We start from the raw sequence: 10,586 nt of genomic DNA on the forward strand, positions 1-10,586 counted from the left end.
CAAGTCTCAGGATACAAGGTTAGCATACAACAGCTGAGTGCTCTCCTACCAACCACGAGGGAACAACTGAATCTGACATTGAAGACATAACACCATTTATGTTAGCACCCCAAAAGATGAAATACCTGGGTGAAAAGCCCACAAAGTACGGACCAAATCTGTAGGAGGAACGCTACAAAACTGATAAATGAAATCAAAGGGGCCGGTGTTGTGGCACAGCGGATAAAGCCACCACCTGCAATGCTGGCATCCTGTATCAGCAATGGTTCAAGTCCTGGCTGCTCCACTCTGACCCAGCTCACTGCTACTGGCCTGGGAAAGCTGCAGAAGATGGCCCATGTGTTTGGGCCCCTGTCACCTACACAGGAGACCCAGAAGCAGCTCCTGGCTCCTGGTTTTGTGGCCTGGTCCAACCCTAGCCATTGCTGCCATCTGGGGGAATGAACGAGTAGATGGAGATGGAAGATGTCTTTCTCTCTCTCTTCCCCGCCCCCACCACGTGTGTGCATACGTGTGTGCATCTGTGTGTGTGTGTCTCCAGAGTCTCTTGCCTCTTTCAAATCAAACAAATACATCTTAAAAAAAAACTGCAGAGGAAGACTCAATATCATCCAGAAGTCATTTCTTCCCAATTGACCTATATTCAACACAATCCCAATGCAAATATCTGCAAGTTATTCTGTGGATACTGACAAACCGATTCTAAAGTTTGTGTAGACAATCCAAAGACCCAGAATAGCCAATAATATATTAAAGAACAAACTCGGAAGCTACTATCTGGCTTTAAAAATTACTATAAAGCTACAGTAATTGGGGCCGGTGCTGTGGTGCAGTGGGTTAATGCCATGGCTTGCGGTGCCAGCATCCCATATGGGCACCAGTTCAAACCCCAGATGCTCTACTACTGATCCAGCTCTCTGCTAATACACCTGGGAAAGCAGCAGAAGATGGCCCAAGTGCTTGGGCCCCTGCAACCATATGGGAGACCCAGAAGAAGCTCCTGGCTCCTGGCTTTGGCTTGGCCCAGCCTGGTAATTGTAGTCATCTGAGGAGTGAACCAGCGAATGGAAGATCTTTGTCTCTGTCTCTCCCCCTCTCTCTGTAACTCTTTCTCTTTTATTTATTTACTTATTTTTAAAATTTTATTTAAGGTAAACACATTTCATGTATTTCATACATGCAAATTTAGGAACACATTGATACTTCCCACCCTACGCTCCTTCCTGCCCACACTCCCACACTTCCTCCGTCTCCTCCTTTTTTTCTTATTCCCTCTCTTAATTTTTACAATGATCTACTTTCAGTTTATTTTATACTCATAAGATTAGCCCTACATTAAGTAAAGAGTTCAACAAATAGAAGAAAAAAACACTGTTCCGCAGAAGAAATAAGGGCTGTAAAAAATCATCAAATCTCGAAATGTCAATTTCACTCCTAAACATTACATTTTTGGTACTCTATTAGTTACCTCAGATCTGGGAAAACATATGCCTTTCAAATAAATAAATGAATTTTTTTAAAAGAAAAGCTACATCAATTAAGACAGTCAGATGTTGGCAAAACAAAACAAAAATACAAATAAATCAATGAAACGGAATCCAGAACCCAGAAACAGTTCTATGTAAGTAGAGTCAGCTGATCGTTGACAGAGGAGCAAAGGGCACCAGAATGGGGATAAACAGCTTTTCAGTAAATGGAGCTGGAACACATGGACACCCACTTACAAAAACTGAATCTAGACACAGACTTTCCATCTTTCAACAAAAATTACTCACAAATGAGTTCCAGGGGTGGGCATCTGACGCCTCTATCCCCTGACAGTGTCTGGGTTTGAGAGCTGGCTCCACTCTTACCCATGCACACCCTAGGAGGAGGCAGGTGGTGGCTCACGTGGTCGGGTCTCTGCCGCCCACAGCCCACCAGAGACCTGGATTAAGTGCCCAGTGCCTGGCTTTGTCCTGGCCCAGCCCTGCTGGGGTGTGAACCAGTGGATGAGAGTTTGTTTGTTTTTTTTTTTTTTTTTTTTTTTTTTGTTTTTTTTTTGCCCCGTCTGTCTCTCTCTCTCAAAAATGAAAAAAAAAATCATATACCTAAACATAAAATGCAGAGCTAAGAGATTCCTACACAATAACAAGGAGAATAATTTAGATGATCTTTTATACAAGATGCTAAAGTCACGATCCATCAAAGAATTCATAGTGTAAACTTCAGTAAAATAACCAATGTCTCTGCATTAAGATGCAGGCTGGGATGCCCCACATCAGGGTATGTAATTCAACTCCCAGCTCTGGCTCCTCATTCTAGCTCCCTGATAACATGGACCCTGGAAGGCTTCCGGTGATGGCTCAAGTAGTTGAGTCCCCACCAGCTATGACGCAGATGTAGGTGGAGTCCCTGGCTCCAGGCTTTAGCATCCTAGCCATTGTTGACGTGTGCAGAATAAACCAGCGGGTGAGAGCTCTCCCTCTGCCTCTCCAACACCCTTAAAAAAAAACAAAACAACTCTCTCCTGTGAAAGACAACATCGAGAGAATGAAAGAACAGCCACAGACTGGGAGAAAATATTTGCAAGACATATCTGATAACATATACAAAGAACTCATTAAAGCTCAACAATAGTAAGATGAACAACCAACAAAAATGGTGAACAGACATCTCCAAAGAAGGTACGCAGATGGCAAGTAACAATATGAAATGAAGCCCCACATTCACATATTATCAGTCAAACACAGATTCATGCGATGAGACTCCACTAGAAAGGCCAACACCCAGAACACTGACAACAGAAGATGCTGACGGAGGCTTGGAGCAGTCGGAGTTCTCATTCATTGCTGAGCGGAACGCAAAATGGTACAGCTACTTTGGAAGATAGCTTGGCAGTTTCTTACAAAACATGGGATCCAGCAGTCACTCTGCTTGGTACTGATTCAAAGGAGCTGAAAACTTACGTCTACTCAAAAGCCACACACAGATGTTGACAGCAGCTTTATTCATAACTGCCGGCACTTGGAAGCCACCAAGATGTTCTTCGACGCTTCACTAATCTGCTTAATTCATAACACCAGACAGGAAAAACCACCTTACTTTTGGATACTGTGGTACTAGAACAGCAGATATAACTGTATTTTAGCAATATGGCAGTGCTTAATATTTAGAATACAGATTATTCTAAAAGGAATTTTGAAGCATTTTAAAATTACACCGTTGACCTCCAAAGAAATGACGAGTCATGATTAACATTCTTCTGTTTTTAAAAAAAAGTATTTAGAAAGGGAGAGAGAGAGAGAGAGAGAGAGAGAGAGAGAGAGAGAGAATGAGAATCATCTATTATCTGGTTCACTCCCCAAACGGTTATAACATCTAGGGATCAGCCAGGCTAAAGCCAGGTGCCAGAGACCCCATCCAGTCTCCCACATGGGGGCAGGGGCCCAAGCACTTGGGCCATCTTCTGCTGCCTTCCCTGGCACATTAGCAGGGAGCTGGATTGGAAGCAGAGCAGCCAGGACTTGGAGGGGAGCTTGTACGGGATGCTTTCAGGGACATAGCAGGGTGGCCTAGACAAGTACCAACTCTTGCCTAATACAGAAAACAAGAAATGCCCAGTCAGGGGAAAACAGTGTGGCTATAAAATCTTTGATTCTAACACCACCAAAGGTGTCACAGGGTGGCACAACGAGGCAAGGAGACTTGTAAAAAAAGGAGGGAGGGTATTTTCAAAACTTTTTCCTTCTTTTCTTTGACCTATGCTCCCAGAATCTTGGAGAGCTGGGCAGGCAAAATTCCCTTCCTTTCCTATTCCCTCCAGTAGGTTTTTTTTTTTTTTTTTTTTTTTTTTTTGACAGAGCTATAGACAGAGAGAGACAGACAGAGTGAAAGGTCTTCCTTCCATTGGTTCACTCCCCAAATGGCTGCTACGGCCAGTGCTGTGCCGATCCAAAGCCAGGAGCCAGGTGCTCCTTCCTGGTCTCCCACACTGGTACAGGCACCCAAGCACTTGGGCCATCCTCCACTGCCCTCCCGGGCCACAGCAGAGAGCTGGACTGGAAGAGGAGCAACTGCGACTAGAACCCGCCGGCCATATGGGATGCCAGCACTGCAGGTGGAGGATTAATCAAGTGAGCCCCGGCGCCGGCCCCTTCGCTCCAGTAGTTTTACAGAGAAAGCTGAAGCACACAACTGGCGGATCTTACTGAAGCCAGGGACAGTGGCTTCCACTTTCTGAGCACCTACTGAGCAACAGGCACTGTCCCGGGGGCTTTCTGTAATCTCTTCTAACCATAACAGCCAAGGGTAGGCATGATCTTTCCCACTTCACTAATAGGACAGCAATGCCAGAACAGCCCCCATAGCTTCTCCAATGTTTTATGTACCAAGTAGAAGAATCACAATCTTAACCGCAGTTCTTTTTAAAAGATGCCTTTTTTTTCGTAATTCTCATTTTTTAATTTTTTAACACAAGTTCCCTTGACACCAACTCCCAACCTGCCACACTCCAGTGTAGTACATAATCGTGCCATATACACTGATTTATACTAAATCCACTTTATTCCATCCACCAAAACGGTGACACTTTCAAAGAACTCCAAAAAGGTTATTAATCTGATCTCAGCTGTCTGAAGCATCCATGAGTCTTTGCTCAAAATGAATTTGCCTGTCATCTGACTTAAAACAAATATTAAATTGACAGTATCTCTCAGTGAAAGTTCAGAGTTCATCTTAATGAGCAGTAGTTTTGGACCGATGCATGATTTTCAGAAGCCATGCTGTCCCCATACAACTTCCATGCTGTGTCACCAGATCTCACGTATCTTTTACATAATCTTTAATCATACCCTCCCTTATTTTCCTCCTACTGGAATCTAGATTCAGGTCTTAATTCCACATTCAAGACACCTAAAATAAAACGACTCCAAAGTAACAAGGATGGGATTTTTTTTTATATTCACAGTACTTTGACTTCTTTCAGCTCTCAAGGAAATGGGCACTCCTTACAAAGAATGAAAACTAAATTTGTTGGAGACTTTGTAAAGACCTCAGAAAGCAGCTGTTACTTTCTCACTTCACAAAAATCACATATATTTGCCTCAAAGAAAATGTCTTCTAATGATCTCCACAGTCTCTCACAGTGACTCCGCATCCTCGGCCAGAGTCCTGCTTCAGCAGCAATTCAGAGCACAGATGAGAAACCCTTTTCCCTTTCCACACCGCTGCCACACACAGTAACTGCAGCCGGTGTTCTTCCGTCAGAAACCTAACAGCCGGCGCCGCGGCTCAACAGGCTAATCCTCCGCCTGCGGCGCCGGCACACCGGGTTCTAGTCCCGGTCGGGGCACCAGATTCTGTCCCGGTTGCCCCTCTTCCAGGCCAGCTCTCTGCTGTGGCCAGGGAGTGCAGTGGAGGATGGCCCAGGTGCTTGGGCCCTGCACCCCATGGGAGACCAGGAGAAGCACCGCGGCGGCCATTGGAGGGTGAACCAATGGAAAAGGAAGACCTTTCTCTCTGTCTCTCTCTTTCTCACTGTCTAATTCTGCCTGTCAAAAAAAAAAAAAAGAAAGAAACCATAATAAAGATAGCTAATATTCTAGAACTAAATTATAAGCCAGACCCCCCCCCCCGAAGATTTGTTTTTACCCATGATATCTTATTTATTAAAACGCAATCATTCAGTAAATATAACATCATCTCTGTTTCACAGGTGGACAGACGGGCCCCTGGAGAACAAGAAGAGGCTTCAGAATTCCAAGGTTATCTAGCATCTGCCCACTGCCCACTTGAGGCAACCTTGGTCACTGGATTCGCTTGAAATTCTTACCCAGCAGTTTCCTTGCTTAAATTCAGTTCTGTTTCCAAAGCTGGGTGTTCTTGATCACTGGGCTGCCCTAATGATACACTTCAGACAGATTATTCTATGTCTCAACCTAATCAAGTTTTTACATTATATGGTTTGAGTTCCTACAACTCATTTTTTAAAAATCCACTTTTTGGTGAAATGTGAAAATGCCTCCCTCTTTCTGTATGCCTGAGCACCCTCCGGGAAGAGAAGACCACTGACCCCAGCAGTGTGCATACTCTGTCAACATCTCACCTTTAGCTGGCCTAAGCTGCGGCCCGTCGTCATGGGTCTCGGAGGTCTAAGGGAAAATAAGCTGCACTGGAAGAATCCGTCCTGTGTCCCCAGTGGCGGTGCAGCCAGTCTGTTACAAAGGCCTCATCCGCTTCACAACAGGTGGCCACTCCTATTTCCCTCTCTTGGATTTAAGGAAGCTGTGAATCCCTGGCAACTGCTGGATGGGATTCTGGAGAACAGAAGATTAGTGGGTTTACTTATGGACTATTCTATAAAAAGTGACAGTAAACCATGGACTTTGGGTGATAATGACATGATAAGTGGGAGTCTGAGGGGCAGGCACAGGAGGTATATGGGAAATCTATCACTTCGCGATTTGCTGTGATCTTCCCTAAAGTCTACATTCTTCAAGACGTGAAGAGGAGGGAGGGAGGGAGGGGGGCACAGGAAAGTTCCTCAGACAGCAGCACATGAGGTTAGGAGTTCTGGAGAAAAATGTCCTAATTCCAGAGCTGATGTGTATCACTTCTGCTCAAATGTACTTAGTGACATTCGTGTGATTAAAACAGAACAAAATCCTTGAGGGGCCAGAACTGTCACACCACAGGTTACGCTGCTGCTGTGTGATGCTGGCGTCGCATGACGGAGCTCCAGTTCCAGTCAGTTACTCCTCTTCTGATCTAGCTTCCTGCGACTGCACCGGGGAAGGCAGCTCAGGCCCCTGCCACCCATACTGGAGACCCGGATGGAGTTCCTGCCTCCTGGTTGCAGCCTGGCCCAGACTTGGCTGCTATGGGCATTTCACTTAGGGAGCGAGCCAGAGAATAGAAGATCTCTGTCTGTCATTCTTCCTTTCAAATAATAAATAAATCATGTTTTAAAAACAGTCCTCGATTTCTCTTCCTTGAATGCATTTACTAATAAGGGCCATGACATCGTTAAAAATGTCAATAATAGAAGGGCAGTTTTATCTTTCATGAACAAATTTTTGTACATACTTGACATTACATTAATTTTTTAAAATATACATTTATTTATTTGAAAACCAGAGTTACAGAGAAAGCAGGAGAGACACAGAGAGAGGTCTTCCATCCACTGCTTCACTCCCCAATTGGCCGCAACTGCCGGAGCTGCGTTGATCTGAAGCCAGGAGCCAGGAGCTTCTTCTGGGTCTCCCACAGGGTGCAGGGGCCCAAGGACTTGGGTCATCTTCTACTGCTTTTCCAGGCCACAGCAGAGAGCTGGAGTGGAAGTGGAGCAGCCAGGACTCAAACCGGTGCCCATATGGGATGCCTGCACTGCTTTACTCGCTATGCCACAGCACCAGCCCTATTTTTACTTATTTATTACATTAATTTATTTTTATCTCAGAAAGATAAGCCTAAAGTGCTTTTTAAAAAAGATTTATTTATTTATTTTGAAAGAGTTACAGAGACAGAGAGAGGCACAGGGAGATCTTCCATCAGTTACTTCACTCCCCAGACGGCTGCAATAATCAGGCTGGGCTACGCTGAAGCCAAGAGCCAGGAGCTTCATACGGGTCTCCCGCATGGATGGCTGGGGCATAAACACTTGGGCCATCTTTCGCTGTTTTCCCAGGACATTAGCAGGGTTCTGAATCAGAAGTGGAGCAGTGGGGGCACAAACCGGTGCCCATATGGGATGCCAGCATCGCAGGCAGTGGCTTTTACCCATTATGCCACAACGCCAGTCCAACACATCACGGTTTTTAAGTTACTGAAGTAACCTTCTAACTGATGAGCTACAATCTGACCTAAAGTGTTAAAAACGTTAAATTTCTGAATATTACAAAACCGGTTTTCTCTTTTCATCCATGAAGTTGGGGCCCTCATACGGCAGGGTACCAGGGAAAGGAACAGCATCCGATGGATCTTCCTCCCTTGACCATTTCTTCTGCAGTTCACTGCTCACTGTGCGCTGACAGCGCTGCTGCGTCACTCCCGTGGCCATGTCACTGGTGCTTTCACTATTCGCCGCAAGTCTCATTCATCCGGAAGAATTCTACATGTCTCAGCCTTATCGTGAGTCCCCGTGTTCTCTGAATTTACTGCTGCCTCCTATGCACACACCTTGCGTCTTGGCACAGCCTTGCATTATCCAACATGCACCTGCTTTTCCAGCTAGAACTCAAGTCCTGGGGAAAGAATGGTGCTGGCCGCAGGGCCCTGCATGCCCAGTGCGGGGCAGGAGGATGAATGAGCGGCTTTGAGGAACCTTCTGATTGGAGGGCTTAATTTGACCTGGTTTACTTTTTTTTTTTCCTAAGATTTATTTATTTGATAGGTAGATTTACAGAGAGGGAGGGAGGGAGGGAAGGAGGAAGGGAGGGAGAGGAAGAGAGAGAGAGAGAGGGAGGAAGAGAGAGGGAGAGAGGTCTTCCATCCACTGGTTCACTCTCCAGATGGCCACAATGGCCAGAGCTGCACCAATTTGAAGCCAAGAGCCAGGAGCTTCCTCTGGGTCTCCCATGCGGGTGCAGTGGCCCAAGCACCTGGGCCGTCTTCTACTGCTTTCCCAGTCCATAGCAGAGAGCCAGATCAGAAGTGGAGCAACCGGGACTTGAACCAGCTCCCATATGGGATGCCGGCACTGCAAGTGGCAGCTTTACCCACTATGCCACTTTGCTGGCCCCTTTGCTGGTTTACTTTTAAAACGACTGTATTGAGATTTGTTGGACATGTAAAAAGATGTACCTTCTTAATATGCACAATTCAGTGTGTCTTGGGGTAAATACACATACATGAACCCATCACCACCAAGGCCCAAACTGTACTGATCATTACTGTTGCCTGTGAATGACATTAAGTTCTTTTGTCAAAGGGTCCATAAGTCATGACCTTAGGGTGAGTTCAGAGTTTGGTGCCCCCATTTTCTCCTTCTGAGCCCTGTTTCTAGCTAGCACTACTCCCCTGTCCCATCTGTTTCTTTATGTTCCTCTTCCCCTCCTTACCCTCATCTGAAAGACACGTCTCTAGACTCAGAGTTCAAAGAAAGAAATAACAAAACACCTCTCACACTGAGTCCCGTTGGCTGCTCACATCTATTCACTCATGTTTGCTGGTGCTGGCTAAACTCCAACGCAAATAAACGTGATCCCATGAACCTGAACGGCATTTAACTACGGGTTATCCTCCACACACCTGCTTTAGGACATTCGGGAAGCAAAACTATGCTTCTCTTACTATTTTTCCTCTGATGTTTTCTAACATTACCTTTTTTCCATAACTTTTCAAGTGTTGGCCTTGGTCCTATCTAAGCTACAAATTCTGAGTACCACAATCACATATCCTTTTCTTATTGAATAAAATCTCATTGGACACCTTAGACTTAGTAGCTACATGCTGGAAAATAGCATTATAAAAATATTATATTAAATTGCTCCAACTTTTTTTTTAACCTAGGTAACCTTGTTAATGAGACAATGAAAATCAACCATTTAAAGAATTTTAAAAGAGGAGCATGAGAACTTGTGATTTTGTACAAATGGCCAAGAACCTGAAACTATCACTGAGATAATTTGATTCTTTACATAAATCACAACACGATCAACAAAGCTTCCTAAGACCTGACCCTGTTGCTGGTTAACCATGCAGACACAGCATCAAGATCTGGCTTCCTGTCCATACTCCATAGAATCATGAAAAGGAACTGAATGAGCTACTTCTGAGCTCCTAAGACACAGGCATTGCCTCTTACTAGAGAAGAAGTTTAGTAATAACAGAAGAAAGAAAGCTCATGTTACTAGCATAATTAACTAGGAATCAATTTATTTTTACTATTAAAACAGCTGAGTGGTCATTAAGATTTTTCTCCTTCTGTATTATCTCATTATGTTAAAAATACATTTGGCTTAAGGAATTAGAAACACAAGATCTTATTTTCCTTAAGTATATGTATCTGTTTTGTAACAATAAATTTGATGATTCTATATTTAGAAGATATTTAACAAATGTGTAATCACAAGTTTCCTACTTAACTGTATTTCAAGTGAAGTTCCTTAGGCTTCCGTTGTGGGGAGCAACTCGGACTAGACTAAGTTACTGGAATTAAGACTTATTCTATGCATCTGCTCTCCCACAATATGGCGCTGAGAAGGGAGTAACAGCTTCTACACAGCTGCCTCCAGTTCAACCAATAAACTGTAGGACCTGCTCCTGATTGGAGGAGAGCAGCGTACTCGGCATGTGGGTAGCAGAGTTGGGATTGGTGGAAGAGGACTATAAAGGAGGAGAGAGACAACATGCACCGGGAACATCTAAGGGGAACACCTGTGTAGCCCCCAAGAGAGCTGGCCGGCGGTGTGCCGCTCCCCCGCGGAAGTGGGGAAAGTGGCAGGGGGAACCGCCCTTCCACGGAGGTGGAAGGGACGGTAGCCAACCCGGGAAGAACCAGCAGCAAACCCGGGGAGGGCCGAGCAGACGAAAGAACAGCGCAGGGTCCTGTGTCGTTCCTCCACGAAGAGGGGGAGCGACATAATGGTGCCGTGACTCGGATATGA

The 10,586-nt window shown here is 45.0% G+C and overlaps 1 protein-coding gene and 1 long non-coding RNA gene across 21 annotated transcripts in view; both read right to left on the bottom strand.

Moving 5' to 3' along the window:
• SSBP2 (single stranded DNA binding protein 2) overlaps positions 1-10,586 on the bottom strand; it is a 308,220-nt gene that overhangs the window by 102,380 nt on the left and 195,254 nt on the right. The gene's annotated exons all lie outside the window — the stretch shown is intronic.
• Positions 1,278-10,586, bottom strand: part of LOC138845125 (uncharacterized) — a 37,657-nt gene continuing 28,348 nt past the window's right edge. Inside the window, exon 4 of the long non-coding RNA XR_011381854.1 lies at positions 1,278-10,090. This is a non-coding gene — a long non-coding RNA (uncharacterized lncRNA). The remainder of the gene's footprint in view (positions 10,091-10,586) is intronic.

This window comes from Oryctolagus cuniculus, chromosome 14 (genome assembly GCF_964237555.1).
Source record: "Oryctolagus cuniculus chromosome 14, mOryCun1.1, whole genome shotgun sequence".
NCBI lineage: Eukaryota > Metazoa > Chordata > Mammalia > Lagomorpha > Leporidae > Oryctolagus > Oryctolagus cuniculus.